Raw genomic sequence first — 24,344 nt, 5'->3', positions numbered from 1 at the left:
AGATATGCAAATGTCCTCATAGGTACTTGTGCCCCTTCAGACCAAGACACTGCATACCAATTTTCAAGTCGATCGAGCCAACGGTTGCCTAGTTATAGCCATTTATGTGTTTTTTCAATCTTATAGCGCCCCCAAGTGGCAGAGATGCGCAATTGTTTTTGTATGACCAAAGATTGAGCTCATACATATGTGTACCAAGTTTGGTGAAGATATCTCATTCCGTTCAAGAGTTATAGCTAAAATAGCATTTGGCTAACGTTAGCATAGACGCTTTTTGGTGTACTGTTTCGCGTAAGAATTGAAATTTCAACTTTTTTTTGATAATTATTGATATTGAGTGTCCAGGGAATATTTCTGAAGTGGTTTGATTCCGATTGGTTAAAAATCCTAAGACTAGTTCGCAAAAGTAGGTTTCGGATATAGCTCGATTTTGCGAGAAAACGGTGCGTCGTAGAGCAAAAAATGCAGCTGTGCACTTTTGTTCGGGCTAACCCAAGGATTGCAACGATGCCTTGTTTTTGAGTCTACGGCTAACGGTTTACGATCTGCGGCCAAAAATGTCCAAAATTTTAGTTTTTTGCGCTGTAGCGCCCCCGTTAGGCCGATTGGGCTAAGACTTTGATAAGTTCTCCCCAAAATGAGCTCTACGATCTGTCCAAATTTCAGCTCTCTAGGCCTTACGGTTTGGGCTGCACGTTCAGTTCTAGGGCGGAAGAATAATAATAATAATAAAAATCCTAACAATTACAAGAGGGTTTCAGCACTGCGTGCTTGAACCCCTAATAATAATAATAAAAATCCTAACAAATACAATAGAGTTTCAGCACTGCGTGCTTGAACCCCTAATAATTAAAGCTGCAAGCAGCATTTACGGGGTTCAAGCACTTAAGGGATCTTAGGTGGTCAGAGCCAACCTGGACATATATGGATGGCCGTTAAACACATCCAAAATGGAGAATAGGCTAACAGACAGACACACACACTGAAAGTAAATGATTAAACTCGTTTTTAAGATTTTAGATGTCATTTTCAGGTTTCACTGTAATCATAATGTGGTAAAATTTTAAAAACTGATATGTCTGAATGAACAAAATGGAAAACTTTAACTCAATGAGATTTGAAATGTTGTAAGAGTGTTTTTTGTATTGTTTAGGCATTACATCCTTTCAACTGTACAGTTTAAGTTTGCTGAATGAGCCCATTAGTGGTTTTCCGCTGCCATCTAGTGGTTAAAAATGGCAATTTCTCATACATCAATGTGTTAATCCTTTTAACTCTTAGTGTTTTTTGCCCAATATCTCTTAAATATGGCATGCTCGTTTAGAATGAAATTATGCATTATTTTACACAGTTTTGATAATTTGTGGGCTTTCTGTTTGTATTAATAGGCCTTTGTGTACACTATGCAAATAACATATTATAAAATTACTGGTTTATAGTTGTCCAAATGCAATTGTTCAACATGTTTTTGATAATTATTGACCTTCTGAGTCTAGAGAATTGTACTTCAGTGGTTTTATTGATTTTCAGCTTAAAGCCTTGGAATACTTTGCCAAAGTAACTTTTTCAAATAATCTTGAATATTTAATTAACAGATTTATTGACAAAATTGGTCCCAGAGGCAAAGTTTTTCAGAATGAGGAGATCTATCATATGATATGAAGATTTTGTGTTTTTGAGTGAATATATGTGCATTTTCAAACAGTTTGAGGCCATTTACCATCTAAATCTTGTGTTATGAGATCTTTTCTACTGTTATAGCGCCACCTATGGATCAATCTCCATGAAACTTTGCAGCCTTGTTGAGAGTCACCTGTTACATGATTTCACCTAGTTTCATAAAGTTTTGAGTTTTCGTTTAGGTTTTATAGGCTTTGGGGTATGTTTGGCCACACCCCTTTTTCTAAATTACCCCTTTACAGCTAACCAAAGGACAAAATTCAACATTTTTTTGATAATTATTGATCTAGAGAGTCCACAGAATATTACTGCAGTGGTTTGGTTCTGATCGGGCAAAAAATCTAGGACTAGTTCGCAAAAGTAAGTTTTTAACATATTTGTGAATAACAATTGAACGATTTGATTGACAGCAATGGTTCTTGAGGCAAAGTTGTGCATTATGAGGAGATCTATCAAATGATATGCATATTGTGTTGATATGTGAAACACCACGTGATTACAGAGCCATACAACTCGTTAGCGCCAACTAGTGGCCGATTTCTTTCAAAATTCTTACAGACCTTGAGGTTCATGAGTCGAACGTACCCAGCGAGTTTCGTTCCGATCAACATCCGTTAACCCTTTCAAATAGGTGCTTAAAATTGTTTGGCCAATGGCGGCCATGTTTTTTGAGATATGCAAATGTCCTCATAGGTACTTGTGCCCCTTCAGACCAAGACACTGCATACCAATTTTCAAGTCGATCGAGCCAACGGTTGCCTAGTTATAGCCATTTATGTGTTTTTTCTATCTTATTGCGCCCCCAAGTGGCAGAGATGCGCAATTTTTTTTATTTTACCCAAAATTGAGCTCGTACATATGTGTACCAAGTTTGGTGAAGTTATCTCATTCCGTTCAAGAGTTATAGTTAAAATAGCATTTGGCCAACGTTAATATAGACGCTTTTTGGCATACTGTTTCGCGTAAAAATTGAAATTTCAACTTTTTTTTGATAATTATTGATATTGAGTGTCCAGGGAATATTTCTGAAGTGGTTTGGTTCTGATTGGTTGAAAATCTTAGGACTAGTTCGCAAAAGTAGGTTTCGGATATAGCTCGATTTTGCGAGAAAACGGTGTGTCGTAGACCCCAAAAAGGCGCCGTGCACTTTTGTTCGGGCTAACCCAAGGATTGCTATGATGCCATGTTTTTGAGTTTATGGCTAATGGTTTACGATTCACGGCCAAAAACGTCCAAAATTTTTGTTTTTTGCGCTATAGCGCCCCCGTTTGGCCGATTGGGCTGAGACTTTGATAAGTTCTCCCCAAATTGAGCTCTACGATCTGTCCAAATTTCAGCTCTCTAGGCCTTACGGTTTGGGCTGCACGTTCAGTTCTAGGGCGGAAGAATAATAATAATAATAATAATAATAATAATTAAAGCTGCAAGCAGCATTTACGGGGTTCAAGCACTTAAGGCATCTTAGGTGGTCAGAGCCAACCTGGACGTATATGGATGGCCGTTAAACACATCCAAAATGGAGAATAGGCTAACAGACAGACACACACACTGAAATTAAATGATTAAACTCGTTTTTAAGATTTTAGATGTCATTTTCAGGTTTCACTGTAATCATAATGTGGCAAAATTTTAAAAACTGATATGTCTGAATGAACAAAATGAAAAACTTTAACTCAATGAGATTTGAAATGTTGTAAGAGTGTTTTTTTTTTATTGTTTAGGCATTAATTCATACATCCTTTCAACTGTACTGTTTAAGTTAGCTGAATGAGCCCATTAGTGGTTTTCCGCTGCCATCTAGTGGTTATAAATGGCAATTTCTCATACATCAATGTGTTAATCCTTTATAACTCTTAGTGTTTTTTTGCCCAATATCTCTTAAATATGGCATGCTCGTTTAGAATGAAATTAGGCATTATTTTACACAGTTTTGATAATTTGTGGGCTTTCTGTTTGTATTAATAGGCCTTTGTGTACACTATGCAAATAACATATTATAAAATTACTGGTTTATAGTTGTCCAAATGCAATTGTTCAACATGTTTTTGATAATTATTGACCTTCAGAGTCTAGAGAATTGTACTTCAGTGGTTTTATTGATTTTCAGCTTATACCTTATCACTAGTTTGTCAAAGTAACTTTTTCAAATAATATTGAATATTTAATTAACAGCTTTATTGACAACATTGGTCCCAGAGGCAAAGTTGTTCAGAATGAGGAGCTATATCATATGATTTGAAGATCTAGTGTTTTTGAGTGAATATATGAGCATTTTCAAACAATTTGTGGCCATTTACCATATAAATCTTATGTTTTGAGACCTTTTCTACTGTTATAGCGCCACCTATGGTCTGATCTCCATAAAACTTTGCATGCTTGTTAAGAGTCACCTGTTACATGATTTCACGAAGTTTCATAAAGTTTTGAGTTTTCGTTTAGGTTTTATAGGCTTTGGGGTATGTTTGGCCACACCCCTTTTACTAAATTACCCCTTTACAGCTAACCAAAGGACAAAATTCAACATTTTTTTGATAATTATTGATCTAGAGAGTCCACAGAATATTACTGCAGTGGTTTGGTTCCGATCGGGCAAAAAATCTAGGACTAGTTCGCAAAAGTAGGTTTTTAACATATTTGTTAATAACAATTGAACGATTTGATTGACAGCAATGGTTCTTGAGGCAAAGTTGTGCATTATGAGGAGATCTATCAAATGATATGCATATTGTGTTGATATGTGAAACACCACGTGATTACAGAGCCATAAAACTCGTTAGCGCCAACTAGTGGCCGATTTCTTTCAAAATTCTTACAGACCTTAATGTTCATGAGTCGAACGTACCCAGCGAGTTTCGTTCCGATCAACATCCGTTAACCCTTTCAAATAGGTGCTTAAAATTGTTTGGCCAATGGCGGCCATGTTTTTTGAGATATGCAAATGTCCTCCTAGGTACTTGTGCCCCTTCAGACCAAGACACTGCATACCAATTTTCAAGTCGATCGAGCCAACGGTTGCCTAGTTATAGCCATTTATGTGTTTTTTCTATCTTATAGCGCCCCCAAGTGGCAGAGATGCGCAATTTTTTTGATTTTACCCAAAATTGAGCTCGTACATATGTGTACCAAGTTTGGTGAAGTTAACTCATTCCGTTCAAGAGTTATAGTTAAAATAGCATTTGGCCAAAGTTACTATAGATGGTTTTTGGCGTACTGTTTCGCGTAAAAATTGAAATTTCAACTTTTTTTTGATAATTATTGATATTGAGTGTCCAGGGAATATTTATGAAGTGGTTTGGTTCTGATTGGTTGAAAATCCTAGGACTAGTTCGCAAAAGTAGGTTTCGGATATAGCTCGATTTTGCGAGAAAACGGTGCGTCGTAGACCCCAAAAAGGCGCCGTGCACTTTTGTTCGGGCTAACCCAAGGATTGCTACGATGCCATGTTTTTGAGTTTATGGCTAACGGTTTACGATTCACGGCCAAAAATGTCCAAAATTTTTGTTTTTTGCGCTGTAGCGCCCCCGTTTGGCCGATTGGGCTGAGACTTTGATAAGTTCTCCCCAAAATGAGCTCTACCATCTGTCCAAATTTCAGCTCTCTAGGACTTACGGTTTGGGCTGCACGTTCAGTTCTAGGGCGGAAGAATAATAATAATAATAATAATTAAAGCTGCAAGCAGCATTTTACCGGGGTTCAAGCACATTAAGGCCTCTGAGGTGGTCAGAGCCAACCTGGATGTTTGGATGACATTTAAACACATCCAAAATGGAGATCAGGCTAACAGACAGACACACACACTGACAGCAAATGATTAGACTAATATATGTATACTCTATAAGCATATGCACACACACAAACACACACACATATACATGGACACACATTTTGTTGCAGATATAGGTATTTGAAATAAGTGATAGGTGACAATAAACTTATTGCAAGTCTTCTCTTTTTTAGAGTTTAGATGTCATTTTCAGGTTAAACTGTAATCATAATGTGGCAAAATTGGAAAAACTGATACATCTGTATGAACAAAATGGAAAACATTGATTCAGTAAGATTTAAAATGTTATAACAGTTAATTTATTAATGTTTTGGCAAGAATTCATGAAAACAGTGCTGTTCAACTTAGCTGAATGAGCCCATTAGTGGTCTTCCGCTGCCATCTAGTGGTTATAAATTGCATTTACTCAAACAACCCTGGTTTTAAACATAACTGTTATAGTGTTGTAATTTTTTTTTGCCCAATCTCTCTTAAATTTTGCATGCTTGTTTAGAATGAAATTATGCATTATTTTACACAGTTTTGATAATTTGTGGGCTTTCTGTTTGTATTAATAGGCCTTTGTGTACACTATGCAAATAACATATAATAAAATTATTGGTTTATAGTTGTCTAAATGCAATTGTTCAACATGTTTTTGATAATTATTGACCTTCAGAGTCTAGAGAATTGTACTTCAGTGGTTTTATTGATTTTCATCTTAAACCGTATCACAAGTATGCCAAAGTAACTTTTTTAAATAATCTTGAATATTTAATTAACAGCTTCATTGACAACATTGGTCCCAGAGGCAAAGTTGTTCAGAATGAGGAGATGTATCATATGATACGAAGATTTAGTGTTTTTGAGTGAATATATGAACATTTTCAAACAATTTGAGGCCATTTACCATAGAAATCTTGTGTTTTAAGACCTTTTCTACTGTTATAGCGCCACCTATGGTCTGATCTCCATGAAACTTTGCATGCTTGTTAAGAGTCACCTGTTACATGATTCCACTGAGTTTCATAAAGTTTTGAGTTTTCGTTTAGGTTTTATAGGCTTTGGGGTATGTTTGGCCACACCCCTTTTTCTAAATTACCCCGTTACAGCTAACCAAAGGACAAAATTCAACATTTTTTTAATAATTATTGATCTAGAGAATCCACAGAATATTACTGCAGTGGTTTGGTTCCGATCGGACAAAAAACCTAGGACTAGTTCGCAAAAGTAGGTTTTTAACATATTTGTGAATAACAATTGAACGATTTGATTGACAGCAATGGTTCTTGAGGCAAAGTTGTGCATTATGAGGAGATCTATCAAATGATATGCATATTGTGTTGATATGTGAAATACCACGTGATTACAGAGCCATAAAACTCGTTAGCGCCAACTAGTGGCCGATTTCTTTCAAAATTCTTACAGACCTTAAGGTACATGAGTCGAACGTACCCAGCGAGTTTCGTTCCGATCAACATCCGTTAACCCTTTCAAATAGGTGCTTAAATTTGTTTGGCCAATGGCGGCCATGTTTTTTTGAGATATGCAAATGTCCTCATAGGTACTTGTGCCCCTTCAGACCAAGACACTGCATACCAATTTTCAAGTCGATCGAGCCAACGGTTGCCTAGTTATAGCAATTTATGTGTTTTTTCTATCTTATAGCGCCCCCAAGTGGCAGAGATGCACAATTTTTTTGATTTGACCAAAGATTGAGCTCATACATATGTGTACCAATTTTGGTGAACATATCTCATTCCGTTCAAGAGTTATAGTCAAAATAGCATTTGGCTAACGTTAGCATAGACGCTTTTTGGTGTACTGTTTCGCGTAAGAATTGAAATTTCAACTTTTTTTTGATAATTATTGATATTGAGTGTCCAGGGAATATTCATGAAGTGGTTTGGTTCTGATTGGTTGAAAATCCTAGGACTAGTTCGCAAAAGTAGGTTTCGGATATAGCTCGATTTTGCGAGAAAACGGTGCGTCGTAGACCCCAAAAAGGCGCCGTGCACTTTTGTTCGGGTTAACCCAAGGATTGCAACAATGCCATATTTTTGAGTCTATGGCTAACGGTTTACACTTTACGGCCAAAAATGTCCAAAAATTTTGTATTTTGCGCTGTAGCGCCCCCGTTAGGCCGATTGGGCCGGTTCTTTGTATCTGAGTAGCGAGCAAGACTACTACGATCTGACCAAGTTTCAGCTCTCTAGGCCTTACGGTTTGGGCTGCACGTTCAGTTTTAAGGCGGAAGAATAATAATAATTAAAGCTGCAAGCAGCATTTACCGGGGTTCAAGCACATTAAGGCCTCTGAGGTGGTCTGAGCCAACCTGGATGCATGGATGACAGTTAAACACATCCAAAATGGAGAACAGGTTAACAGACAGACACACACACTGAAAGTAAATGATTAGACTAATATATGTATACTCTATAAGCATATGCTCACACACACACACACACACACACACACACACACACACACACACACACACACACACACACACACAAACAAAGACACACATATACATGCACAAACATTTTGTTGCAGATATAGGTATTTGAAATAAGTGATAGGTGATAATAAACTTATTGCAAGTCTTTTCTTTTTAAGAGTTTAGATGTCATTTTCAGGTTAAACTGTAATCATAATGTGGCAAAATTTTAAAAACTTATATATCTGTATGAACAAAATGGAAAACATTGACTCAATGAGATTTAAAATGTTATAACAGTTCATTTTTTAATGTTTTGGCATGAATTCATGAATCCTTTCAACAGTACTGTTCAACTTTACTGAATGAGCCCATTAGTGGTCTTCCGCTGCCATCTAGAGGTTATAAATTGCATTTACTCCAACAACACTGTGTTTTTAAACATAACTGTTATAGTGTTGTTGTTTTTTTGCCCAATCTCTCTTAAATTTTGCATGCTTGTTTAGAATGAAATTATGCATTATTTTACACAGTTTTGATAATTTGTGGGCTTTCTGATTGTATTAATATGCCTTTGTGTGCACTATGAAAAGAACATATTATAAAATGACTGGTTTATAGTTGCCCAAATGCAATTGTTCAACATGTTTTTGATAATTATTGACCTTCAGAGTCTAGAGAATTGTACTTCAGTGGTTTTATTGATTTTCATCTTAAACTGTATCACAAGTATGCCAAAGTAACTTTTTTAAATAATCTTTAATATTTAATTAACAGCTTTATTGACAACATTGGTCCCAGAGGCAAACTTGTTCAGAATGAGGAGATATATCATATGATATGAAGATTTGGTGTTTTTGAGTGAATATATGAGCATTTTCAAACAATTTGAGGCCATTTACCATAGAAATCTTGTGTTTTGAGACCTTTTCTACTGTTATAGCGCCACCTATGGTCTGATCTCCATGAAACTTTGCATGCTTGTTAAGAGTAACCTGTTACATGATTTCACTGAGTTTCATAAAGTTTTGAGTTTTCCTTTAGGTTTTATAGGCTTTGGGGTATGTTTGGCCACACTCCTTTTCTAAATTACCCCGTTACAGCTAACCAAAGGACAAAATTCAACATTTTTTTAATAATTATTGATCTAGAGAGTCCACAGAATATTACTGCAGTGGTTTGGTTCCGATCGGACAAAAAACCTAGGACTAGTTCGCAAAAGTAGGTTTTTAACATATTTGTGAATAACAATTGAACGATTTGATTGACAGCAATGGTTCTTGAGGCAAAGTTGTGCATTATGAGGAGATCTATCAAATGATATGCATATTGTGTTGATATGTGAAATACCACGTGATTACAGAGCCATAAAACTCGTTAGCGCCAACTAGTGGCCGATTTCTTTCAAAATTCTTACAGACCTTAAGGTTCATGAGTCGAACGTACCCAGCGAGTTTCGTTCCGATCAACATCCGTTAACCCTTTCAAATAGGTGCTTAAAATTGTTTGGCCAATGGCGGCCATGTTTTTTTTAGATATGCAAATGTCCTCATATGTACTTGTGCCCCTTCAGACCGAGACATTGCATACCAATTTTCAAGTCGATCGAGGCAACAGTTGCCTAGTTATAGCCATTTATGTGTTTTTTCTATCTTATAGCGCCCCCAAGTGGCAGAGATGCGCAATATTTTTGATTTGACCAAAGATTGAGCTTATACATATGTATACCGAGTTTGGTGAAGATATCTCATTCCGTTCAAGAGTTATAGTTAAAATAGCATTTGGCTAACGTTAGCATAGACGCTTTTTGGTGTACTGTTTCGCGTAAGAATTGAAATTTCAACTTTTTTTTGATAATTATTGATATTGAGTGTCCAGGGAATATTTATGAAGTGGTTTGGTTCTGATTGGTTGAAAATCCTAGGACTAGTTCGCAAAAGTAGGTTTCGGATTTAGCTCGATTTTGCGAGAAAACGGTGCGTCGTAGACCCCAAAAAGGCGCCGTGCACTTTTGTTCGGGCTAACCCAAGGATTGCAACAATGCCATGTTTTTGAGTCTATGGCTAACGGTTTACACTTTACGGCCAAAATTGTCCAAAATTTTTGTTTTTTGCGCTGTAGCGCCCCCGTTAGGCCGATTGGGCCGGTTCTTTGTATCTGAGTAGCGAGCAAGACTACTACCATCTGACCAAGTTTCAGCTCTCTAGGCCTTACGGTTTGGGCTGCACGTTCAGTTTTAAGGCGGAAGAATAATAATAATAATAATAATAATAATAATAATAATAAAAATCCTAACAAATACAATAGGGTTTCAGCACTGCGTGCTTGAACCCCTAATAATAATAATAATAATAAAAATCCTAACAATTACAATAGGGTTTCAGCACTGCGTGCTTGAACCCCTAATAATAAAAATCCTAACAAATACAATAGGGTTTCAGCACTGCGTGCTTGAACCCCTAATAATAATAATAATAATTAAAGCTGCAAGCAGCATTTACCGGGGTTCAAGCACATTAAGGCCTCTGAGGTGGTCTGAGCCAACCTGGATGCATGGATGACAGTTAAACACATTCAAAATGGAGAACAGGCTAACAGACAGACACACACACTGAAAGTAAATGATTAGATTAATATATGTATACTCTATAAGCATATGCACACACACACACACACACAGAAAGACACACATATACATGCACAAACATTTTGTTGCAGATATAGGTATTTGAAATAAGTGATAGGTGACAATAAACTTATTGCAAGTCTTCTCTTTTTAAGAGTTTAGATGTCATTTTCAGGTTAAACTGTAATCACAATGTGGCAAAATAGTAAAAACTGATATATCTGTAAGAACAAAATGGAAAACATTGACTCAATGAGATTTAAAATGTTATAACAGTTACATTTTTAATGTTTTGGGATGAATTCATGAATCCTTTCAACAGTACTGTTCAACTTAACTGAATGAGCCCATTAGTGGTCTTCCACTGCCATCTAGAGGTTATAAATTGCATTTACTCAAGCAACACTGTTTTTAAACATAACTGTTATAGTGTTTTTTTTTTTTTTTTTGCCCAATCTCTCTTAAATTTTGCATGCTTGTTTAGAATGAAATTATGCATTGTTTTACACAGTTTTGATAATGTGTGGGCTTTCTGTTTGTATTAATAGGCCTTTGTGTACACTATGAAAAGAACATATTATAAAATTACTGGTTTATAGTTGTCCAAATGCAATTGTTCAACATGTTTTTGATAATTATTGACCTTCAGAGTCTACAGAATTGTACTTCAGTGGTTTTATTGATTTTCATCTTAAACCGTATCACAAGTATGCCAAAGTAACTTTTTTAAATAATCTTGAATATTCAATTAACAGCTTTATTGACAACATTGGTCCCAGAGGCAAAGTTATTCAGAATGAGGAGATTTATCATATGATATGAAGATCTAGTGTTTTTGAGTGAATATATGAACATTTTCAAACAATTTGAGGCCATTTACCATATAAATCTTGTGTTTTGAGACCTTTTCTACTGTTATAGAAAAAGATGAGGTGAAAAAGATGGCGCCTGTGTGTTTGGCTTGCCGTCTGCAGCTCTCGTGTTTTCTTCTCTTTCTGTCTGAGGTGTCGTTTACCTGCTGTACGCGGCTGGTGTACGCCCGTCAAGCTCTCCTAGACATCCGCATCTCCGTTGGGGATTCATACGCGAACTTTCACTACGCGAACTTTCACACCGTGGACGTGGAATGCCCACTTCACAAACCATACGAGCCTCCCCAAACTATCTTCCTGCACGATATCTGCCGGTGGCCGCTAAACACTGTGCGGAGAAAGCGAAGAAGGAAACGAGGTTGCCGCGGAGGTTACATGACGAAACTGAAAGCTTATTTACAAGCTGACATTTCGTTTGGACGCAGATCTGTAGCATGGCACCCGCGGGACGCGGTTTACCGATGTCTTCGTCCTGTTTTCCCTCTACATCTGAGTCTTGCCACTCAGGTTGATCTCCGCAGTGTTGGCCGACGTGCCCGGCGGAACGGAGTAAATCACGAAAATCTGCGCTCATTGAGAAAAGCGCCGTCATCTCACGTGTCTATTCCTCCACCTAAGTTGGCGCTAATAAACGCCCGCTCCGTGGTGAATAAGACCTTTTTATTAAACGACTTCTACTCATCACACAACTTGGATTTTATGTTCATCACAGAATCATGGATAAAGGTCGGTGATTTAACTCCCTTATCAGATCTGGTTCCAGCAAACTGTACATTTTTTAACTCTCCTCGTCCTAATGGACGCGGGGGTGGGATTTTAACTATTTTAAATAACTCTCTCTCCTCACGCTGCCGGCTGGTCCCTGCAACGGCCTTCCCCACCTTTGAAACTCAGCTTCTCCACCTAGATTGGAATGGTCCCATCTGTATTGGGGTGATATACCGCCCTCCACTCTTCACTAAGGATTTTATACTCCAATTCACTGAGTTCATTGGCAACATTGCCACAAATTATGATCGCTTCCTTTTGTTGGGCGACTTCAATATTCATGTCTGCTGTCTTTCAAACTCCCTGTCGCAGGAGTTTCTTGACTTAATAGATGCTTTTAACCTACTGCAGTGGGTCAAAAACTCTACCCACACTCAGGGCCACACACTGGACCTTGTGTTATCTTATGGTCTGATCTCCATGAAACTTTGCATGCTTGTTAAGAGTCACCTGTTACATGAATTCACTGAGTTTCATAAAGTTTTGAGTTTTCGTTTAGGTTTTATAGGCTTTGGGGTATGTTTGGCCACACCCCTTTTTCTATATTACCCCTTTACAGCTAACCAAAGGACAAAATTCAACATTTTTTTAATAATTATTGATCTACAGAGTCCAGAGAATATTACTGCAGTGGTTTGGTTCCGATCGGACAAAAAACCTAGGACTAGTTCGCAAAAGTAGGTTTTTAACATATTTGTGAATAACAATTGAACGATTTGATTGACAGCAATGGTTCTTGAGGCAAAGTTGTGCATTATGAGGAGATCAATCAAATGATATGCATATTGTGTTGATATGTGAAACACCACGTGATAACAGAGCCATAAAACTCGTTAGCGCCAACTAGTGACCGATTTCTTTCAAAATTCTTACAGACCTTAAGGTTCATGAGTCGAACGTACCCAGCGAGTTTCGTTCCGATCAACATCCGTTAACCCTTTCAAATAGGTGCTTAAAATTGTTTGGCCAATGGCGGCCATGTTTTTTTGAGATATGCAAATGTCCTCATAGGTACTTGTGCCCCTTCAGACCAAGACATTGCATACCAATTTTCAAGTCGATCGAGCCAACGGTTGCCTAGTTATAGCCATTTATGTGTTTTTTCTATCTTATAGCGCCCCCAAGTGGCAGAGATGCGCAATTTTTTTGATTTGACCAAAGATTGAGCTCATACATATGTGTACCGAGTTTGGTGAAGATATCTCATTCCGTTCAAGAGTTATAGTTAAAATAGCATTTGGCTAACGTTAGCATAGACGCTTTTTGGTGTACCTTTTCGCGTATGAATTGAAATTTCAACTTTTTTTTGATAATTATTGATATTGAGTGTCCAGGGAATATTTCTGAAGTGGTTTGGTTCTGATTGGTTGAAAATCCTAGGACTAGTTCGCAAAAGTAGGTTTCGGATATAGCTTGATTTTGCGAGAAAACGGTGCGTCGTAGACCCCAAAAAGGCGCCGTGCACTTTTGTTCGGGCTAACCCAAGGATTGCAACAATGCCATGTTTTTGAGTCTACGGCTAACGGTATACGATTTACGGCCAAAAATGTCCAAAATTTTTGTTTTTTGCGCTGTAGCGCCCCCGTTAGGCCGATTGGGCTGAGACTTTGATAAGTTCTCCCCAAATTGAGCTCTACGATCTGTCCAAATTTCAGCTCTCTAGGCCTTACGGTTTGGGCTGCACGTTCAGTTCTAGGGCAGAAGAATAATAATAATAATAATAATAATAATAAAAATCCTAACAATTACAATAGGGTTTCAGCACTGCGTGCTTGAACCCCTAATAAAAATCCTAACAATTACAATAGGGTTTCAGCACTGCGTGCTTGAACCCCTAATTAAAGCTGCAAGCAGCATTTACGGGGTTCAAGCACATTAAGGCCTCTGAGGTGGTCTGAGCCAACCTGGATGTACGGATGACAGTTAAACACATCCAAAACGGAGAATAGGCTGACAGACAGACACACGCACTGAAATTAAATGATTAAACTAGTTTTAAGAGTTTGGATGTCATTTTCAGGTTTCACTGTAATCATAATGTGGCAAAATTTTAAAAACTGGTAAGTCTGTATGAACAAAATGGAAAACTTTAACTCAGTGAGATTTAAAATGTTGTAACAGTGTTTTTTTTTTTTTATTGTTTAGGCATGAATTCATAAATCTTCTCAAAAGTACTGTTTCAATTTGCTGAATGAGCCCATTAGTGGTCTTCCGCTGCCATCTAGTGGTTGCATTTACTCAAACAACACTGTTTTTAAACATAACTGTTATAGTGTAAAGTTTTTTGCCCAATCGCTCTTAAATTTTGCATGCTTGTTTAGAATGAAATTAGGCTTTATTTTACACAGTTTTGATAGTTTGTGGGCTTTCTGTTTGTATAAATAGGCCTTTGTGTACACTGTGAAAAGAACATATTATACAATCACTGGTTTATAGTTGTCCAAATGCAATTTTTCAACATGTTTTTCATTATTATTGACCTTCAGAGTCTAGAGAATTGTACTTATGTGGTTTTATTGATTTTCAGCTTAAAGCCTTGGACTACTTTGCCAAAGTAACTTTTTTAAATAATCTTCAATATTTAATTAACAGCTTTATTGACAACATTGGTCCCAAAAGTTGTTCAGAATGAGGAGATCTATCATATGATATGAAGATCTAGTGTTTATGTGAATATATGAGCATTTTCAGACAATTTGAGGCCATTTACCATATCAATCTTATGTTTTGAGACCTTTTCTACTGTCATAGCGCCACCTGTGGTCCGATCTCCATGAAAATTTGCATGCTTGTTAAGAGTCACCTGTTACATGTTTTCACCAAGTTTCATAAAGTTTTGAGTTTTCGTTTAGGTTTTATATGCTTTTGGGTATTTTGGTCACGCCCCTTTTCTAATTTAGCCAGTTAAAGCTAACCAAAGGACAAAATTCAACATTTTTTTGATAATTATTGATCTAGAGAGTCCAGAGAAAATTACTGCAGTGGTTTGGTTTCGATCGGGTAAAAAATCTGGGACTAGTTCGCAAAAGTAAGTTTTTAACATATTTGTGAATAACAATTGAACGATTTGATTGACATCTTCGCTCCTTGAGGCAAAGTTGTTCACAAAGAGGAGATCTATCATATGATATGAAGATCTAGTGTTTGTGTGAATGTATGAACATGTCCTACAAATTGTGATCATTTTCTATTGAAAATGTTTGTTTTTGAGGCTTTTTCAACAGTTATAGCGCCACCTATGATCCGATCTCCATGAAACTTTGCATGCTTGTTAAGAGTCACCTGATACATGATTCCACGAAGTTTCATAAAGTTTTGAGTATTCGTTTAGGTTTTATAGGCTTTGGGGTATGTTTGGCCACACCCCTTTTACTAAATTACCCCTTTACAGCTAACCAAAGGACAAAATTCAACATATTTTTGATAATTATTGATCTAGAGAGTCCACAGAATATTACTGCAGTGGTTTGGTTCCGATCGGACAAAAAACCTAGGACTAGTTCGTAAAAGTAGGTTTTTAACATATTTGTGAATAACATTTGAACAATTTGATTGACAGCAATGGTTCTTGAGGCAAAGTTGTGCATTATGAGGAGATCTATCAAATGATATGCATATTTGGTTGATATGTGAAACACCACGTGATTACAGAGCCATAAAACTCGTTAGCGCCAACTAGTGGCCGATTTCTTTCAAAATTATTACAGACCTTAAGGTTCATGAGTTGAACGTACCCAGCGAGTTTTGTTCCGATCAACATCCGTTAACCCTTTCAAATAGGTGCTTAAATTTGTTTGGCCAATGGCGGCCATGTTTTTTTGAGATATGCAAATGTCCTCATAGGTACTTGTGCCCCTTCAGACCAAGACACTGCATACCAATTTTCAAGTCGATCGAGCCAACGGTTGCCTAGTTATAGCCATTTATGTGTTTTTTCGATCTTATAGCGCCCCCAAGTGGCAGAGATGCGTAATTTTTTTTGTATGACCAAAGATTGAGCTCATACATATGTGTACCGAGTTTGGTGAAGATATCTCATTCCGTTCAAGAGTTATAGCTAAAATAGCATTTGGCTAACGTTAGCATAGACGCTTTTTGGTGTACTGTTTCGCGTAAGAATTGAAATTTCAACTTTTTTTTGATAATTATTGATATTGAGTGTCCAGGGAATATTTCTGAAGTGGTTTGATTCCGATTGGTTAAAAATCCTAAGACTAGTTCGCAAAAGTAGGTTTCGGATATAGCTCGATTTTGCGAGAAAACGGTGCGTCGTAGAGCAAAAAATGCAGCTGTGCACTTTTGTTCGGGCTAACCCAAGGATTGCAACGATGCCTTGTTTTTGAGTCTACGGCTAACGGTTTACGATCTGCGGCCAAAAATGTCCAAAATTTTAGTTTTTTGCGCTGTAGCGCCCCCGTTAGGCCGATTGGGCTAAGATTTTGATAAGTTCTCCCCAAAATGAGCTCTACGATCTGTCCAAATTTCAGCTCTCTAGGCCTTACGGTTTGGGCTGCACGTTCAGTTCTAGGGCGGAAGAATAATAATAATAATAAAAATCCTAACAATTACAAGAGGGTTTCAGCACTGCGTGCTTGAACCCCTAATAATAATAATTAAAGCTGCAAGCAGCATTTTACGGGGTTCAAGCATTTAAGGCCTCTGAGGTGGTCTTGGCTAACCTGGATGCATGGATGACAGTTAAAGACATCCAAAATGAAGAATAGGCTGGCAGACAGACACAAACACTGAAATTAAATGATTAAACTAGTTTTTAACAGTTTAGATGTCATTTTCAGGTTAAACTGTAATCACAATGTGGCAAAATTGTAAAAACTGATATATCTGTATGAACAAAATGGAAAACATTGACTCAATGAGATTTAAAATGTTATAACAGTTAATTTTTTTTATGTTTTGGCATGAATTAATGAATCCTTTCAACAGTACTGTTCAACTTTGCTGAATGAGCCCATTAGTGGTCTCCCGCTGCCATCTAGTGGTTCTAAATTGCATTTACTCAAGCAACACTGTGTTTTTAAATATAACTGTTATAGTGTTGTTATTTTTTTTTGACCAATCTCTCTTAAATTTTGCATGCTTGTTTAGAATGAAATTATGCATTATTTTACACAGTTTTGATAATTTGTGGGCTTTCTGTTTGTATTAATAGGCCTTAGTGTACACTATGCAAATAACATATTATAAAATTACTGGTTTAAAGTTGTCCAAATGCAACTGTTCAACATGTTTTTGATAATTATTGACCTTCAGAGTCTAGAGAATTGTACTTCAGTGGTTTTATTGATTTTCAGCTTATACCCTATCACTAGTTTGCCAAAGTAACTTTTTGAAATAATCTTGAATATTTAATTAACAGCTTTATTGACAACATTGGTCCCAGAGGCAAAGTTGTTCAGAATGAGGAGATCTATCATATGATATGAAGATCTAGTGTTTTTGAGTGAATATATGAGCATTTTCAAACAATTTGAGGCCATTTACCATATAAATCTTGTGTTTTGAGACCTTTTCTACTGTTATAGCGCCACCTATGGTGCGATCTCCATGAAACTTTGCATGCTTGTTAAGAGTTACCTGTTACATGTTCTCACCACGTTTCATAAAGTTTTGAGTTTTCGTTTAGGTTTTATAGGCTTTGGGGTATGTTTGGCCACACCCCTTTTCTTAATTACCCATTTAACGCTAACCAAAGTACAAAATTGAACATTTTTTTGATAATTATTGATCTAGACAGTCCACAGAATATTACTGCAGTGGTTTGGTTCCGATCGGACAAAAAACCTAGGACTAGTTCGCAAAAGTAGTTTTTTAACATATTTGTGAATAACAATTGAACGATTTGATTGACAGCAATGGTTCTTGAGGCAAAGTTGTGCATTATGAGGAGATCTATCAAATGATATGCATATTGTGTTGATATGTGAAACACCACGTGATTACAGAGCCATAAAACTCGTTAGCGCCAACTAGTGGCCGATTTCTTTCAAAATTCTTACAGACCTTAAGGTTCATGAGTCGAACGTACCCAGCGAGTTTCGTTCCGAACAACATCCGTTAACCCTTTCAAATAGGTGCTTAAAATTGTTTGGCCAATGGCAGCCATGTTTTTTGAGATATGCAAATGTCCTCATAGGTACTTGTGCCCCTTCAGACCAAGACACTGCATACCAATTTTCAAGTCGATCGAGCCAACGGTTGCCTAGTTATAGCCATTTATGTGTTTTTTAAATCTTATTGCGCCCCCAAGTGGCAGAGATGCGCAATTTTTTTTTATTTGACCAAAGATTGAGCTCATACATATGTGTACCAAGTTTGGTCAAGATATCTCATTCCGTTCAAGAGTTATAGTCAAAATAACATTTGGCTAACGTTAGCATAGACGCTTTTTGGCGTACTGTTTCGCGTAAGAATCGAAATTTCAACTTTTTTTTGATAATTATTGATATTGAGTGTCCAGGGAATATTTCTGCAGTGGTTTCGTTCCGATTGGTTGAAAATCCTAGGACTAGTTCGCAAAAGTAGGTTTCGGATATAGCTCGATTTTGCGAGAAAACGGTGCGTCGTAGAGCAAAAAATGCAGCTGTGCACTTTTGTTCGGGCTAACCCAAGGATTGCAACGATGCCTTGTTTTTGAGTCTACGGCTAACGGTTTACGACCTGCGGCCAAAAATGTCTAAAATTTTAGTTTTTTGCGCTGTAGCGCCCCCGTTAGGCCGATTGGGCCGGTTCTTTGTATCTGAGTAGCGAGCAAGACTACTACCATCTGACCAAGTTTCAGCTCTCTAGGCCTTACGGTTTGGGCTGCACGTTCAGTTTTAAGGCGGAAAAATAATAATAATAATAAAAATCTTAACAATTACAATAGGGTTTCAGCACTGCGTGCTTGAACCCCTAATAAAAATCCTAACAATTACAATAGGGTTTCAGCACTGCGTGCTTGAACCCCTAAAAATCCTAACAATTACAATAGGGTTTCAGCACTGCGTGCTTGAACCCCTAATAAAAATCCTAACAATTACAATAGGGTTTCAGCACTGCGTGCTTGAACCCCTAATTAAAGCTGCAAGCAGCATTTACCGGGGTTCAAGCACATTAAGGCCTCTGAGGTGGTCTGAGCCAACCTGGATGCATGGATGACATTTAAACACATCCAAAATGGAGAACAGGTTAACAGACAGACACACACACTGAAAGTAAATGATTAGACTAATATATGTATACTCTATAAGCATATGCACACACACACACACAGAAAGACACACATATACATGCACAAACATTTTGTTGCAGATATAGGTATTTGAAATAAGTGATAGGTGACAATAAACTTATTGCAAGTCTTCTCTTTTTAAGAGTTTAGATGTCATTTTCAGGTTAAACTGTAATCACAATGTGGCAAAATAGTAAAAACTGATATATCTGTAAGAACAAAATGGAAAACATTGACTCAATGAGATTTAAAATGTTATAACAGTTACATTTTTAATGTTTTGGGATGAATTCATGAATCCTTTCAACAGTACTGTTCAACTTAACTGAATGAGCCCATTAGTGGTCTTCCACTGCCATCTAGAGGTTATAAATTGCATTTACTCAAGCAACACTGTTTTTAAACATAACTGTTATAGTGTTTTTTTTTTTTTTTTTGCCCAATCTCTCTTAAATTTTGCATGCTTGTTTAGAATGAAATTATGCATTGTTTTACACAGTTTTGATAATGTGTGGGCTTTCTGTTTGTATTAATAGGCCTTTGTGTACACTATGAAAAGAACATATTATACAATTACTGGTTTATAGTTGTCCAAATGCAATTGTTCAACATGTTTTTGATAATTATTGACCTTCAGAGTCTAGAGAATTGTACTTCAGTGGTTTTATTGATTTTCATCTTAAACCGTATCACAAGTATGCCAAAGTAACTTTTTAAAATAATCTTGAATATTTAATTAACAGGTTTATTGACAACATTGGTCCCAGAGGCAAAGTTGTTCAGAATGAGGAGATCTATCATATGATATGAAGATTTAGTGTTTTTGAGTGAATATATGAGCATTTTCAAACAATTTGGGGCCATTTACCATATAAATCTTGTGTTTTGAGACCTTTTCTACTGTTATAGCGCCACCTATGGTCTGATCTCCATGAAACTTTGCATGCTTGTTAAGAGTCACCTGATACATGATTTCACTGAGTTTCATACAGTTTTGAGTTTTCCTTTAGGTTTTATAGGCTTTGGGGTATGTTTGGCCACACCCCTTTTTCTAAATTACCCGGTTACAGCTAACCAAAGGACAAAATTCAACATTTTTTTAATAATTATTGATCTAGAGAGTCCACAGAATATTACTGCAGTGGTTTGGTTCCGATCGGGCAAAAAACCTAGGACTAGTTCGCAAAAGTAGGTTTTTAACATATTTGTGAATAACAATTGAACGATTTGATTGACAGCAATGGTTCTTGAGGCAAAGTTGTGCATTACGAGGAGATCTATCAAATGATATGCATATTGTGTTGATATGTGAAACACCACGTGATTACAGAGCCATAAAACTCGTTAGCGCCAACTAGTGGCCGATTTCTTTCAAAATTCTTACAGACCTTAAGGTTCATGAGTCGAACGTACCCAGCGAGTTTCGTTCTGATCAACATCCGTTAACCCTTTCAAATAGGTGCTTAAATTTGTTTGGCCAATGACGGCCATGTTTTTTGAGATATGCAAATGTCCTCATAAGTACTGGTGCCCCTTCAGACCAAGACACTGCATACCGATTTTCAAGTTGATCGAGCCAACGGTTGCCTAGTTATAGCAATTTATGTGTTTTTTCTATCTTATAGCGCCCCCAAGTGGCAGAGATGCGCAATTTTTTTGATTTGACCAAAGATTGAGCTCATACATATGTGTACCGAGTTTGGTGAAGATATCTCATTCCGTTCAAGAGTTATAGTCAAAATAGCATTTGGCTAACGTTAGCATAGACGCTTTTTGGCGTACTGTTTCGCGTAAGAATTGAAATTTCAACTTTTTTTTAATAATTATTGATATTGAGTGTCCAGGGAATATTTATGAAGTGGTTTGGTTCTGATTGGTTGAAAATCCTAGGACTAGTTCGCAAAAGTAGGTTTCGGATATAGCTCGATTTTGCGAGAAAACGGTGCGTCGTAGACCCCAAAAAGGCGCCGTACACTTTTGTTCGGGCTAACCCAAGGATTGCAACAATGCCATGTTTTTGAGTCTACGGCTAACGGTTTACGATTTACGGCCAAAAATGTCAAAAATTTTAGTTTTTTGCGCTGTAGCGCCCCCGTTAGGCCGATTGGGTCGAGACTCGGTATCTGACAAGAAGGCCGGACTACTACATTCTGACCAAATTTCAGCTTTCTAGGCCTTACGGTTTGGGCTGCACGAACAGTTTGAGTGGAGAATAATAATAATAATAATAATTAAAGCTGCAAGCAGCATTTTACGGGGTTCAAGCATTTAAGGCCTCTGAGGTGGTCTTGGCTAACCTGGATGCATGGATGACAGTTAAAGACATCCAAAATGAAGAATAGGCTGGCAGACAGACACAAACACTGAAATTAAATGATTAAACTAGTTTTTAACAGTTTAGATGTCATTTTCAGGTTAAACTGTAATCACAATGTGGCAAAATTGTAAAAACTGATATATCTGTATGAACAAAATGGAAAACATTGACTCAATGAGATTTAAAATGTTATAACAGTTAATTTTTTTTATGTTTTGGCATGAATTAATGAATCCTTTCAACAGTACTGTTCAACTTTGCTGAATGAGCCCATTAGTGGTCTCCCGCTGCCATCTAGTGGTTCTAAATTGCATTTACTCAAGCAACACTGTGTTTTTAAATATAACTGTTATAGTGTTGTTATTTTTTTTGACCAATCTCTCTTAAATTTTGCATGCTTGTTTAGAATGAAATTATGCATTATTTTACACAGTTTTGATAATTTGTGGGCTTTCTGTTTGTATTAATAGGCCTTAGTGTACACTATGCAAATAACATATTATAAAATTACTGGTTTATAGTTGTCCAAATGCAACTGTTCAACATGTTTTTGATAATTATTGACCTTCAGAGTCTAGAGAATTGTACTTCAGTGGTTTTATTGATTTTCAGCTTATACCCTATCACTAGTTTGCCAAAGTAACTTTTTGAAATAATCTTGAATATTTAATTAACAGCTTTATTGACAACATTGGTCCCAGAGGCAAAGTTGTTCAGAATGAGGAGATCTATCATATGATATGAAGATCTAGTGTTTTTGAGTGAATATATGAGCATTTTCAAACAATTTGAGGCCATTTACCATATAAATCTTGTGTTTTGAGACCTTTTCTACTGTTATAGCGCCACCTATGGTGCGATCTCCATGAAACTTTGCATGCTTATTAAGAGTTACCTGTTACATGTTCTCACCACGTTTCATAAAGTTTTGAGTTTTCGTTTAGGTTTTATAGGCTTTGGGGTATGTTTGGCCACACCCCTTTTCTTAATTACCCATTTAACGCTAACCAAAGTACAAAATTGAACATTTTTTGATAATTATTGATCTAGACAGTCCACAGAATATTAATGCAGTGGTTTGGTTCCGATCGGACAAAAAACCTAGGACTAGTTCGCAAAAGTAGTTTTTTAACATATTTGTGAATAACAATTGAACGATTTGATTGACAGCAATGGTTCTTGAGGCAAAGTTGTGCATTATGAGGAGATCTATCAAATGATATGCATATTGTGTTGATATGTGAAACACCACGTGATTACAGAGCCATAAAACTTGTTAGCGCCAACTAGTGGCCGATTTCTTTCAAAATTCTTACAGACCTTAAGGTTCATGAGTCGAACGTACCCAGCGAGTTTCGTTCCGAACAACATCCGTTAACCCTTTCAAATAGGTGCTTAAAATTGTTTGGCCAATGGCAGCCATGTTTTTTGAGATATGCAAATGTCCTCATAGGTACTTGTGCCCCTTCAGACCAAGACACTGCATACCAATTTTCAAGTCGATCGAGCCAACGGTTGCCTAGTTATAGCCATTTATGTGTTTTTTAAATCTTATTGCGCCCCCAAGTGGCAGAGATGCGCAATTTTTTTTATTTGACCAAAGATTGAGCTCATACATATGTGTACCAAGTTTGATCAAGATATCTCATTCCGTTCAAGAGTTATAGTCAAAATAACATTTGGCTAACGTTAGCATAGACGCTTTTTGGCGTACTGTTTCGCGTAAGAATCGAAATTTCAACTTTTTTTTGATAATTATTTATATTGAGTGTCCAGGGAATATTTCTGCAGTGGTTTCGTTCCGATTGGTTGAAAATCCTAGGACTAGTTCGCAAAAGTAGGTTTCGGATATAGCTCGATTTTGCGAGAAAACGGTGCGTCGTAGAGCAAAAAATGCAGCCGTGCACTTTTGTTCGGGCTAACCCAAGGATTGCAACGATGCCTTGTTTTTGAGTCTACGGCTAACGGTTTACGACCTGCGGCCAAAAATGTCAAAAATTTTAGTTTTTTGCGCTGTAGCGCCCCCGTTAGGCCGATTGGGCCGGTTCTTTGTATCTGAGTAGCGAGCAAGACTACTACCATCTGACCAAGTTTCAGCTCTCTAGGCCTTACGGTTTGGGCTGCACGTTCAGTTTTAAGGCGGAAAAATAATAATAATAATAAAAATCTTAACAATTACAATAGGGTTTCAGCACTGCGTGCTTGAACCCCTAATAATAATAATAATAAAAATCCTAACAAATACAATAGGGTTTCAGCACTGCGTGCTTGAACCCCTAATAAAAATCCTAACAGATACAATAGGGTTTCAGCACTTCGTGCTTGAACCCCTAATAATAAAAATCCTAACAATTACAATAGGGTTTCAGCACTGCGTGCTTGAACCCCTAATAATAATAAAAATCCTAACAATTACAATAGGGTTTCAGCACTGCGTGCTTGAACCCCTAAAAATCCTAACAATTACAATAGGGTTTCAGCACTGCGTGCTTGAACCCCTAAAAATCCTAACAATTACAATAGGGTTTCAGCAATGCGTGCTTGAACCCCTAATAATAATAATAAAAATCCTAACAAATACAATAGGGTTTCAGCACTGCGTGCTTGAACCCCTAATAAAAATCCTAACAATTACAATAGGGTTTCA

General features: G+C 37.0%; 4 long non-coding RNA genes across 6 annotated transcripts in view; 2 read left to right on the top strand and 2 right to left on the bottom strand.

Moving 5' to 3' along the window:
- The window catches only part of LOC127952453 (uncharacterized), a 61,063-nt gene extending 58,119 nt beyond the window's left edge, over positions 1 to 2,944 (top strand). Inside the window, exon 3 of the long non-coding RNA XR_008152952.1 lies at positions 2,762 to 2,944. This is a non-coding gene — a long non-coding RNA (uncharacterized LOC127952453). The remainder of the gene's footprint in view (positions 1 to 2,761) is intronic.
- Positions 1,221 to 23,921, bottom strand: LOC127952455 (uncharacterized). Of its 3 annotated transcripts, none has more exons than XR_008152956.1 (3): positions 23,674 to 23,921; positions 18,171 to 18,827; positions 1,221 to 2,240 (listed from the first exon to the last, which is right to left on the bottom strand). It is a non-coding gene; the product is annotated as an uncharacterized LOC127952455 (long non-coding RNA). The 3 variants fall into 3 exon arrangements; XR_008152954.1 differs by having other exon boundaries at positions 1,227 to 1,483; positions 17,415 to 18,827; XR_008152955.1 differs by lacking the exon at positions 1,221 to 2,240 and adding an exon at positions 14,503 to 14,629 and having other exon boundaries at positions 17,415 to 18,827.
- On the bottom strand, positions 3,068 to 9,660 carry LOC127952459 (uncharacterized). The gene is made up of 3 exons (XR_008152960.1): positions 8,879 to 9,660; positions 6,117 to 6,446; positions 3,068 to 3,740 (listed from the first exon to the last, which is right to left on the bottom strand). It is a non-coding gene; the product is annotated as an uncharacterized LOC127952459 (long non-coding RNA).
- Positions 4,165 to 23,271, top strand: LOC127952454 (uncharacterized). Its single transcript, XR_008152953.1, has 3 exons — positions 4,165 to 4,301; positions 20,573 to 20,774; positions 23,024 to 23,271. It is a non-coding gene; the product is annotated as an uncharacterized LOC127952454 (long non-coding RNA).
- Positions 23,922 to 24,344: the final 423 nt, after the last annotated feature.

The sequence above is a fragment of the Carassius gibelio genome, chromosome B3, assembly GCF_023724105.1.
Source record: "Carassius gibelio isolate Cgi1373 ecotype wild population from Czech Republic chromosome B3, carGib1.2-hapl.c, whole genome shotgun sequence".
In the NCBI taxonomy this organism is placed as follows: domain Eukaryota; kingdom Metazoa; phylum Chordata; class Actinopteri; order Cypriniformes; family Cyprinidae; genus Carassius; species Carassius gibelio.
This window is presented reverse-complemented; position numbering and strand designations above follow the sequence as displayed.